The following is a 13,232-nucleotide window of genomic DNA, read 5'->3' on the forward strand; positions in this document are numbered from 1 at the left end:
AAATTTCTGGGAGGCTTTTTCATTTCTTTTTATTCTTTTTTCTCTAAACTTCCCTTCTCTCTTCATTTCATTCATTTGATCTTCCATCAGCGATACCCTTTCTTCCAGTTGATCGCATCTGCTACTGAGGCTTCTGCAATCTTCGCGTAGTTCTCAAAACTTGGCTTTCAGCTCCATCAGCTCCTTTAAGCCCTTCTCCCCATTGGTTATTCTAGTTATCCATTCTTCTAATTTTTTTTCAAAGTTTTTAACTTCTTTGCTATTGTTTTGAATTTCCTCTCGTAGCTCAGAGTAGTTTGATCGTCTAAAGCCTTCCTCTCTCAACTCATCAAAGTCATCCTCCATCCAGCTTTGTTCCGTTGCTGGTGAGGAACTACGTTCCTTTGGAGGAGGAGAGGTGCTCTGTTTTTTAGAGTTTCCAGTTTTTTTGCTCTATTTTTTCCCCATCTTTGTGGTTTTATCTACTTTTTGTCTTTGATGATGGTGATGTACAGATGGGTTTTTGGTGTGGATGTCCTTTCTGTTTGTTAGTTTTCCTTCTACCAGACAGGACCCTCAGCTGCAGGTCTGTTGGAGTTTACTAGAGGTCCACTCCAGACCCTGTTTGGCTGGGTGTCAGCAGCAGTGGCTGCAGAACAGCGGATTTTCATGAGACCACAAATTCAGCTGTCTGATAGTTCCTCTGAAAGTTTTGTCTCAGAGGAGTACCCGGTTGAATGAGGTGTCAGTCTGTCCCTACTGGGGGGGTGCCTCCCAGTTAGGCTGCTCAGGGGTGAGGGACCCACTTTAGGAAGCAGTCTGTCTGTTCTCAGATCTCCAGCTGCGTGCTGGGAGAATCACTACTCTCTTCAAAGCTGTCAGTCAGACAGGGACATTTAAGTCTGTGGAGGTTCTTGCTGAGTTTTTGTTTGTCTGTGCCCTGCCCCCAGAGGTGGAGCCTACAGAGGCAGGCAGGCCTCCTTGAGCTGTGCTGGGCTCCATCCAGTTCGAGCTTCCTGGCTGCTTTGTTTACCTAAGCAAGCCTGGGCAATGGCGGGCGCCCCTCCCCCAGCCTCGCTGCCGCCTTGCAGCTTGATCTCAGACTGCTGTGCTAGCAATCAGTGAGACTCCTTGGGCATAGGACCCTCCAAGCCAGGTGCAGGACACAATCTCCTAGTGTGCCGTTTTCCAGGCTCGTTGGAAAAGCGCAGTATTAGGATGGGACTGACCCGATATTCCAGGTGCCGTCTGTTTCCCCTTTCTTTGACTAGGAAAGGGAACTCCCTGACCCCTTGCGCTTCCCGAGTGAGGCAATGCCTCACACTGCTTCGGCTCGCGCACAGTGCGCTTCACCGACTGTCCTGCACCCACTGTTAGGCACTCCCTAGTGAGATGAAACCGGTACCTCAAGCAGAAATGCAGAAATCACCCGTCTTCTGTGTCGCTGGGGCTGGGAGCTGGAGACCGGAGCTGTTCCTATTCGGCCATCTTGGCTCCACCCTCCAATGTGTGACTTTTACTTGCTTTATACTTGTTCAGGATGACCTCATACACTCACCATAGTAAAAGCTCCTGTTATATATATCACTCATTCTTGAACTCTCTGCTTGATTTTTCTGCTAGGTCGTGTTTTTCCAGAACCACATGAAGAGTTAAGAATGTGCATAGAAGCTGTCCCAGGAAACAAATGTCAGGAAATGTGGAGGTGAAACATAAATAGAAGGAAGCCCATGAAAGATGGAAATTTGATCTATGGACAACTGGGTTTTAACATACTGGGAGACTCTGAGAGGCATTGCAGAGTATACCTCAGAGTCACTCTAACCCATGGGTCATCCTCTCAAGTCAAAATTCACCCCTCAATACTCACACTGCAATAATAGATGAAATTCCTGTATGCCTTCCTCCTTTACATTGAGCATGACAGATCCTGAGATTTCTCAGTAGAGGGTTCTGCAAGGGACACTGCAGGATCAGGGAGCTCCCTTCTTGTTGGCAGTGCCTCATGGCCACTCAGAAGCATAGGTGTAAGGACATTGGTGGGGCTCTGCTCTGGCCACATGTGCAGAATGCATGGTCCATCCATGAGCTTACAGCTCCAGCCCAGCCAGCTGATCACCTTCCTGTGGTTCCCTCGACATGAACACAGCACCTCAGGCTTCCTGCCCACCAGGGCACCCCATGCCCTCTGCACACCACCACATACCTGGCCTGTGCCCTAGGATGCTGCTTCCTGCTTGCTTACTGACTATGGATCAACTCCGGCTGAGGAAACCTGAGAGGTTCGCCTATCACTGGGCTACAACCGTACCTTCTCTAGTGAGGTTAGAATCCCTGCTTGGGGGAAGGGGCTATCTCCAAATTTGTTCATCCTCCTTACTCTTCTGCTTTCCCAGTACATTATAGAGTGTCCTTATCTCTTGCAATTTCTCTTTGGTCAGATTTGAATGAGTGAACTTCCATTGTTCCACAGTGTGCTTTTGTGACTTGATTGGAACCAGACCAATCTAACAGAGAGATATGTGGTCAGCCCTTTGGCTGAGGGCTGCTTCTGAGGTGTGGAGCTGGGTAGTGCCCAGAACTTCTGGCCTGTCCTGCATTCAAGCTGAGTGTTTAGAGGTTTCCCATTGGGAGTCATTGCATGGAGCCACGATTTCTGGGGTATACGGGAGGCACTATGACAGAGGTCTTCTCCGTTCAGTCCTTAGCACTAGGTCTTTATCCATGGCTAAAGGTGGTTCACTGTGTGCTTGGTAAAGACAGTGGTGGAGGTCAGAATGACAAGGAAGGTGAAGCATCAGGAAAACCATTCTAAGTAGCCTCTTAATCACTGTCTTCCTCACCTGCCCTCAGGGTCCAGATAAGGAGCAGACACACCAGGGCTTCTGGTGCTCATATATCTGGAGGAGAGTTGAAAAGGGGAAAGCATGTCCTCTAGACACAGATCTGGGTTTTAATTTTGGCAGAAACATTTAGGAATTTTATGATGTGAGCCATTCTTAGATTATTTTCCTCATCTGCACAATGTGGATAAGTTATCCTACCTCACAAGATTACATTAAATCACACAAACAGCTGTGCATGTTCACACATTGAAGAGTTGGTTCTCCACACCCAGAGTCTTTTCAAATGCTCCTGTGCTATTCATGGCTAATGCAGAAAGATGTATATGAATCAGAGGCTGCTGCAAACATAGAGTGCTAAAGTTAGACAGAGAGTAATGAGACCAAATCCACTTCCAGAGTGAACTGGTAGAGGCCCCGACATGCTCAGAATGACTTCTGTGGAAGATGATTGGAGTGGCAGAAGCTACAGTGAAGGGGACTATTTAGCCTCCAGAAATGACAATTACCAATCATATGCTGCTTAAAATGGTCAAGCACACTCTGCAGACTTTCTGCAATTGGTTGTAAGAATTGTTAACCAGAAGTGGACATCCCAGAGCCATGAATTAAGTTCTAGTTGAGGGTGGATGAGCAGATTCCCGAAAAAAAAAGGACCAGATGAGGATAAGTTTCATCTTTTTGTCACTGTGGTTATTACCAATCCCATAAGAAGTTGGGGCTAGAACAAGAATGTCATGGTGGAGCATGTGTAGTGGTCTGGAGCTCTGCCTAAGTTAACTGGTAAGCAAAGCACATAGAGTTCTATTTGATTTCAGTCAAGAGTGAAAATCCTTTTACCCTTTTTATAAAGATGTACTTTAGAGAACCTTCCAGTCTAGTGCTGTTATTCACAGATATATTCTGAATGGCTGGATCATTCCAGACACTTAAGAGTCAAGATCTTAATACCAGAAAGCAAAAGCAAAGAAAATAGCCTTTTCTCTCACAACGTTCTAGTAAAGAGGCTTACTTCTATTTAATGTTATTATACCTTAATATTGAAACGACTGTGATTTATCAAGACTGTGTTGGTTTGCATTCAGCAAGTACTTGCTGCATACTCGTTCTGTGCTATGCACAGTATGAGGTCCCAGAGATGCAAAAATGAATGAGACTCATTACCTGACCTGAAATTAATCTACCTGAAGAAAAGGATAAAGTAATAACAGTAACAATGTGGTACACATCAGGCATTAAGATAGTTCACAAAATATCAATAAGAGCACGTAAAGACATAGAAGACTCGTCAGAGAAGCTGTCACAAATGTGATCTACATTTATAGAGCAGAAATAATTTCAGGTAGACATTTCAAAACTCTGAATTTCTGGTCTTCAGCATTGTGATGGTTAATTTTATGCATCAATTTGGAGGGTGTTTGGGATAAAATTCACATTTAAATTGGTAGACATTGAGTAAGTAGGTTGCCCTCCATAGTGTGAGTGGGTCTCCTCCAATCAGTTGAAGGCGTGAATAGAACAAAAGACTGATCCCTTGAACCAGAGGGAGTCTTCAGCAGATGGCCTTGGGACTTCATCTGCACAAGCAGCTCCCCTGGGTCTCCAGCCTGCCAGCTGCACTGCAGATTTGGACTTGCCAGCCTCTGTAATCACATAAGCCAATTCTTCATAATAAATCTCTCTATAATCCTGACTGTGTGTGTGTGTGTGTGTGTGTGTGTGCGTGTGTGTGTGTGTACACATACACATCTTATTGATTCTGTTTGTCTGGCACAAGTGTCTACCTTTCATTTAGGTAGTGTGGAGAGGAATAACAGTCAGGTACAGCATAGACAGGTGGAGTGGGACTTCAAAAGGCTGAAGCCATTACACAGAGGATTTCAACTCACAAAAGTGAAGGTTGAAGCCAAGATTGCCCATAACCTCAGTACTCTGTCAAAGGCTTTTGTTCAACTAGGGATAATTGGATCTTTTATCTCCTTAGGTAATTTTTCAAGCAATGTTGATTGCCCATTTAGTTGGAAGTGGATGATTCCCCTACTAATCAATTTTTAAAATGTTCATTTCTAGGGCAAATTGTGTATATGACACATGTGGAAAAGAATCTTCAAAACAGGTTGGATAAAAAATGAAGTTACAAAATAATGCACACAGTATGGTTCCTTTAGACAAAGCCCCAAACCTCCTAAAACCAAACAATAGATTGCTTAGAGATGCATATATTTCCTGTGGGGGAAAGAGAGCAAAGAAAGTGGGGATAATTAAGATAAAATGTATGATACTGTTTCTCTCTGTGGGGGAGAGAGAGGGAGAGCAGGCAGGAGGCTGCAGCAGTAAAGTAATTTTCTCTTGGTTTCTGAGCCTTATTTTAGCATAGTTCCCTGAAGGGTGTGTGTGTGTGCGCATGTGTGTGTCTGTGTGTGTATGTGTGTGTGTCCCCATCTAAATTTTGTGCATGTAAACAAAAAGGAAAAAGGATACATAAGTAATGTACTTCGCGATTTCGTGCTCTGAAACAATTTAAACTCTGATACAGGAATCTAGCAAGAAAATAATAATAAATGGGTGCTCTTGTTCTCACAATTCATTCAAACAGTGGCTGCCTGCATGCATTAGTATAATGTTTAATTTGTTAAAGGCAATCTCCAGCCTCTGTCTGAAAATATAAATTACTAAGATTCAGTCCTTTGCCAACATATCATGGATAAATGGTGAGCAATAAGTAGAAAGCAGTTGAATAAAAAGGCACATTTTAAAATACAGTCCATTCTAAAGCCATGCAACTGAAAAGACTGTTCTTTAATAGCACATTTCAAATTATTAAATTTGGAATGGTCTTTTAAAACCAGAAACATCACAGAATTTGATAGAGAAAAGATCGAGGGCCTAAGTTTCAGTGCCATCTTGCTGAGCACATTTGCCTTCACTGTCAATCGCAGAGGGCCCTGCTCTACAGAGGCAGCTCCAGAGTGGGTAAGCACAGGCCTCTGCCCTGCTCAGCCACATGCCACCTGTAACCTTATCTAGATGTGACCTATGGCACCTTACCCCATTTCATTTCTTTTCTTTCTTTCTTTTTAAATTTACTTTTATTTTCTTATTTTTTACTCGAGACAGAGGCTGGCTCTGTCGCCCAGGCTTGAGTGCAGTGGCACGATCTTGGCTCACTGCAACCTCTGCCTTCCAGGTTCAAGAAATTCTCCTTCTTCTGCCTCCCAAGTAGAATAACTGGGACTACAGGCACATGCCACCATGCCAGGCTAATTTTTGTATTTGTAGTAGAGACATGGTTTTACAATGTTGGCCATGCTGGTCTTGAACACCTGATCTCAAGTGATCCACCCCTTTCTGCCTCCCAAAGTGCCAGGATTACAGGCATAAGCCACTGCACCCAGCCCTTACTTCATTTCTTTTAGCCTGGAGTTCCTCATCAGTAAATTGAGATGATAATAAATTCCTTGTTATGCAGGCTTTTAAAAGGATTCAATGTGAAAATACACATAATAGAAGATTAAAAATCCATACAAATATTAATTGTTACTGTTATAAAGTATATGCTTTAAGGCCAAACAACTATTGTGTTGAAGCTACAAAAGGATTATAGTAGAAAGTACCATAGTAAATGTGTTAGTCTGGGTTAGTACATGGTAAATATGTTAGTCTGGGTTCTCCAGAGAAACAGAACCAAGGGTATATGTATCTGTGAATTCTCTGTATCTGTGAGCTCTGCATCTGTGGATTCTGCCAACTGCAAATAGAAAATATTTGGAAGGAAGAAAACAGATAGTTGTGCCTGCACTGGACATGTATAGACTTTTTGTCTTGTCATTATTTGTTAAAGATATAGTATAACAACTATTTATATAGCATTTGCATTGTATTAGGTATTATAAGTAATCTAGAAATGATTTAAAGCATATGGGAAGATATGCACAGGTTATGTGCAAATACCACACCATGTTATATAACGGACTTGAGCATGTGTGGATTTTAATATCCATGGGGGTTTTGGAATCAACACCCTGCAGATACCAAAGGACATGTACGTGTGTTTGTGTGTGTGTGTGTGGGTGGATGGGTGGGTTTGTGTGTGTGTAGAGAAAGAGAGAAGGAAAGAGAGAGAGAGAGACATGTAGAAACAGACAGAGAAGTTCATTTATTATAGGAAATCAGCTGGTATAGTTATAGAGGTGGAGAAGTCCAACATCTGTAGTCAGCAAACTGGAGGCCCAGGAGAACCAGTGGTGTAGTTTCCATCTGAGTCCAAAGATCTGAGGACCAAGAGAGGTGATGGAGTTCCATCCAGTCCAAGTCTGCAGGCAGGAGAAGAGCAGTGACCTAGCTTGAAGACAGTCAGGTGGACAGAGGGAATTCTCTCTTAGTCTTTTAGTCTAGTCAGACCTTTAATGGACAGAATGAGACCTATCCACATTGGGGAAGGCTATCTGCTTTACTCAGTCTACTGATTCAAATATTAATCTCATCCAGAACCACCCTAACAGAAGCACTCAGAAAGAATGTTTCCAAATATCTGGGATCCCGTGGCCCAATCAACCTGACATCTTAAATGAACCATCATAGTAGATTAGTGCTCTGAGACATAGAGACTAGCTGGGGTGTCTTGAAGGTAATATATCTGGAGCCATAGCAAAGCTTTGCTCTATGTTGATCTTCAGTGGACGTCCTGAGTGTCTCCTTTCCTCAGGCCACTTGCTCTCTGCTCCCTGTGTGTGTGGCTAATACTCAACACTTTTAACTACCAGGTTCCAGCCTGGGCTTTGCCACATGTTGGCCACAAAACCTTACATAAGTCCCTGAGTTTCAGTTTTCTCTTCTGACAGAGATTTTTCTGCAAAACATCATTCTGAGAGGCAGGGATGCTTGTATAATAGAAAGTATTTTGAAAACGATAAAAAACAAAAGTAATAATAATATGGTGGCAGATAAAAGTAACTAAAATCATATCATGTTAAATAAATTAAAGCTTAATTAGAAATAGCATGAAAGTTTAATATATACTTTAAGATTTTGCAATTAACTGGCATTCTCATGATTGGTGACCCTATAAGTAAACACATAAGTTTACCACAGGAATTTACAGCTATACACACAGCACAACAGACTTGACATTGAGTTAACCAACCCTTTCAATGGAGTAAATAACCATTTTATTTCATGCTACTAATTGTCTTGTTGTGGCTTGAATTATTCCAAATAGCAAGGAGACAATTTTGCTTAAGAACTTTATTAGGTCTAGAAGAATTTATTTCAGCCTCCTGAATAAGATTCCAGATCCTAAATAGATTAATTAAATATTTACAATAGGGATGGCAAGGACAACAGCACGTCAGTCCACACAGTGACCATTGCACCATCCCAGCATGCACAGACTAAACACAGCTCCAAAGACACTTGGGAATAATGTAGTCGTAAGGATTCAAAGAATTCTTTTCTTCTTCAAATCAGAAGCTTCTCTGATTTAAGATGAGCTGTCATGGCTAGTGTTCCTTCCTTACTCTTTATAGATAGCCAGCCTTTCCAGTGTCCCCCAAGTTACCTTGAAGACATGTGTGCCTCCAGAACCTTAGTGTGAAGGCTTTGGGTGAATCTAGTCAAAAATCCCGAGGAGGTCGGCATGCAAGAATAGAAGGATGGAAGCATGAATGAATAAACAGATGGAAGGTTGGAAGGATGGAAGATGGAGGGAAGGATATATGGAAAGGGAATGTGAAGAAGAGAGGATTGAAGGATAAATGAATAAACAGAAGAATGAAAAGATGGTAGATTGGGAAGATTGGAGGAAGGAAGGATAGAAGGATGAAATGAGTGAAGAAATGAAGGATGAGAGAATGGGAAGATGGAAGGACAGAAAGATGACTGAGAGATAAACCTGGGATTTACTAGGCTATGGCTATGCCATCTGTGATAGCTGCTGCAGGCACGGTATTGACTTGTCAGTAAGGACAAACTATTTATTGGGCAATTGAGCTAAGCACCTTGTATTTACTACCCAAAAGAATCTTCCGAAATAGTTATGCTTATTTTCCCTAATCCTAAAGAAGCAAAGCTTTAGGTTACTAAGCCGGAGATCTGGAATGTGTATCTTTATCTAACCACAAAGCGTGTGCTTTTGACACACTCATAGGGCCCATCAGTTACAAAGCAGTCATCATTTCTATTTAAAGACAGAAAGTTTGCCTCTCATTTCGGAGAACTATTATTCCTGTCTTGCAAAAGAAGGTTTAGTTTGCTTTGCACATTTGCCTCACAGAATCTTTGTTCAAACAACATCTACACTAAAGCTCTTACTAGGGCTACTGCCAAAGGCTCTTTCACTAGAGGCCCAGTAGTTTATAATTACTGCTTGTTTATTACAAGCCAGACACTGTACTTTACATGCATAGCACTAATTTGACTTTCACACCACACCAATTAGGTAGGTGTAATTGTCATCTCCATTTTTCAGACGAGCAAACTGAGGCTCATGGGGTTTGTGTCCAAGGCTCACACAGCTAGTAAATAACACATCCAGGATTCAAACACAGATCTTGCCTTTCCCTAGAGCCCATACCCTTAGCCCCTGTATCTACAGAGATAATAAAATAGTAGGAGAAAAGTCACTGGTGTGGACTTTAGACAAAGGCCTCCCCCTACCACACCACCTAGATCTTTTCAGTTTCTCTCCAGCACTGTCGCATAGAGATAATTCATCCCAATGGTGATTCTATGGTAGATTGCCAACTTTACTAATGTGGGCCAACAGGATCATCCAGTGCACCGTCTTTCTCCTCAGTCAAGACCATCTTTGGAATGCCATTTACATATCCCTACAAGAGATGAACGTGGGTCCCAGAGAGTGGGATACTTGAACATTTTTCCTCTCACAGCCTGATGATATATTTACACTGCTAATTTTTAGTGCCTTATGATTTATTTGTTGAATGCCATTTCCAAGGTCCTGATAAGCTCTAGTTTCCCTGGCAAACCAAGTTTCTAGACTGTGGTGACCTCTTGCAAGTCTTGCCCTCCTTCTGCTGTGTTCTGCTCTTTGTAATCTAATGTCAGCAAGACAATGGGTCACTACACTGGAAATACTTTATCTTTCTTTATGTTCAGAATCAAAGACAGAAACCACAGTCAGACAGGAATAAAAATGTCAGTGCTGTCAATAATAATTATGATCTGGAAAACGAGATTTAGTATCAGGCCAAAGCAAATGCTTCCTTTTTCTTCCCTAAAGTGGGTCATGGGACCAGTATTTAAGGCTAGTGAGAAGCTACTAGGATATGAACAGCAGATAGTAATCCAACCAGCTTCCCTGAGAACCATGACTGACTTAGTTTTTATCCAAAAGACTAGAGGAAACCAGAGAAATGTTCTCCAGAGGCATGCTTCCTGTAGTCAGGCATACTGGAGAGAAAGTAAGTGGCAGAGGAGATCACACGTATGAAGGGACATTTACTGCAGTCCCCTCCAACGTATAACCACCCCTTCTCCCTTGTGGACGAAAAGTGAGGGGCTAGAAGAAATGGCAGACCCTTCCTTCTAAACACTTTCCTGAGAAGGTACAAATGGTGGCGAAAGTCCACCAGAACTTCCCAAGAATGTAGAAATGTTTGATAAAAATCCTGAACTAAGGACCAACATAGAAACATGAAGAGAGGGAAAGATGTTACCTCCATGGGCACTGACATTCCACTGGGCACCATCTTGTAAACATTGTCTCTCAAATAGCCAGATATGCTCGTTCCTTTAACCCCAGTGCCAGAGAACTCTGAGCTACAGACTGGCTGTGGACAATAAGGTATGTCATGCCTTTAGCCACATTTTGTCCTGCTAATCTTAAAAAGATATTGCTCCAAACATAGGCATATCTTCCCCTTGTCTCTCTGCATAGGGTGCATATTAAATAAAGTTTACCAGAATTTCCAAATCTAACATTTTCTATTCTGCCTATTCCTGCAGTTTCCTTCAGTGTTGTAGTGACACTGGGTGATGAAACACCAGAGCTGAAGGATGAAGCAAATACAATTTTAATTTGCATTTTTGGAATATCATATACAACACACCTAGATTTTGTGCATCACCCATAATCTGAATGTGCCAATAATTTATTACCTGCACAGCTGCGCTGAAAAATCTATATGGGAAATAGAAAATGTGTTTTTCTGCTCTACCAGTAAGAAAATCAATCTGTGGCTACACGACAGATGCTGATCTTGCAATATAGGTGTCTTTAATCAGAGAAGTCTCATGAAGGTAGAGCAGAGTGTATTGGAATAATAAAGAAGAAACTTGGGAAATAGAATAGTTGCAAGAAAATAGCTGCCTTCTAGCATCCCTAACAGCTATAATAGACTCAACCTCGAGTGTCCTGGGCTAAAACCCTCACTCAGCCACTTACTCAGTGAGTATGTTAACCACACAAAACTTCAGTTTTCTCATCTATAAATACTTAGTATTGTTTTCTACCTCATATGTCTTTCTGACGATGACATGATACTTTATAAATTATTCAACAAGATCACAAATGAAAGGTTGTGAATACATAGTAATTGGTACAAAATAGCTATTATGTGCCTTCTGCATATCAAGGCTTCTTAAGAAGTTATTTCTTCCAAAGCAAGCTCCTTCTCTTTGCTTAAGAACTCATTTTCTCATTTCTGGTAACCTAAGAACCTTGGAGCCAGTCACCTGCTCTAAAGATATTTAACTTTTTTCTCCTCTATACAGGATCTAGCTCCCTCAACTCTTTCTAAGCTGCATAGTGGTTAAAGAATAAACCTGGGGAGACAGTGAAAATATCAATTTTTTTTTTTTTTTTATTATACTTTAGGGTTTTAGGGTACATGTGCACAATGTGCAGGTTTGTTACATATGTATCCATGTGCCATGTTGATTTCCTGTACCCATTAATTCGTCATTTAGCATTAGGTGTATCTCCTAATGCTGTCCCTCCCCCCTCCCTCCACCCCACAACAGTCCCCGGAGCGTGATGTTCCCCTTCCTGTGTCCATGAGTTCTCATTGTTCAATTCCCACCTATGAGTGAGAACATGCGGTGTTTGGTTTTTTGTCCTTGCGATAGTTTACTGAGAATGATGTTTTCCAGTTTCATCCATGTCCCTACAAAGGACACGAACTCATCATTTTTTATGGCTGCACAGTATTCCATGGTGTATATGTGCCACATTTTCTTAATCCAGTCTATCGTTGTTGGACATTTGGGTTGGTTCCAACTCTTTGCTATTGTGAATAGTGCCGCAATAAACATACGTGTGCATGTGTCTTTATAGCAGCATGATTTATAGTCCTTTGGGTATATACCCAGTAATGGGATGGCTGGGTCAAATGGTATTTCTAGTTCGAGATCCCTGAGGAATCGCCACACTGACTTCCACAATGGTTGAACTAGTTTACAGTCCCACCAACAGTGTAAAAGTGTTCCTATTTCTCCACATCCTCTCCAGCACCTGTTGTTTCCTGATTTTTTAATGATGGCCATTCTAACTGGTGTGAGATGGTATCTCACTGTGGTTTTGATTTGCATTTCTCTGATGGCCAGTGATGAGGAGCATTTCTTCATGTGTTTTTTGGCTGCATAAATGTCTTCTTTTGAGAAGTGTCTGTTCATGTCCTCTGCCCACTTTTTGATGGGGTTGTTTGTTTTTTTCTTGTAAATTTGTTTGAGTTCATTGTAGATTCTGGATATTAGCCCTTTGTCAGATGAGTAGGTTGCAAAAATTTTCTCCCATTCTGTAGGTTGCCTGTTCACTCTGATGATAGTTTCTTTTGCTGTGCAGAAGCTCTTTAGTTTAATGAGATCCCATTTGTCGATTTTGGCTTTTGTTGCCATTGCTTTTGGTGTTTTAGACATGAAGTCCTTGCCCACGCCTATGTCCTGAATGGTATTGCCTAGGTTTTCTTGTAGGATTTTAATGGTTTTAGGTCTAACATATAAGTCTTTAATCCATCTTGAATTAATTTTTGTATAAGGTGTAAGGAAGGGATCCAGTTTCAGCTTTCTACATATGGCTAGCCAGTTTTCCCAGCACCATTTATTAAATAGGGAATCCTTTCCCCATTTCTTGTTTTTGTCAAGTTTGTCAAAGATCAGATAGTTGTAGCTATGCGGCATCATTTCTGAGGGCTCTGTTCTGTTCCATTGATCTATGTCTCTGTTGTGGTACCAGTACCATGCTGTTTTGGTTACTGTAGCCTTGTAGTATAGTTTAAAGTCAGGTACATTTCCTTTCAAGGACTAGAGAAGCACTTCACGGTGGTGATAGAAACATGAAGTCATGGTGTTGTGGAGAAAACCAGGCATCAGCATCAGAGAAGCTGGCTGGAAGTGCATCCCTGTCCACCCAAAACATATGCCTAGACATATTCACCTGTCTGCTTGACTCTT

Source organism: Symphalangus syndactylus, chromosome 9 (assembly GCF_028878055.3).
Source record: "Symphalangus syndactylus isolate Jambi chromosome 9, NHGRI_mSymSyn1-v2.1_pri, whole genome shotgun sequence".
Taxonomy (NCBI): Eukaryota; Metazoa; Chordata; class Mammalia; order Primates; family Hylobatidae; genus Symphalangus; species Symphalangus syndactylus.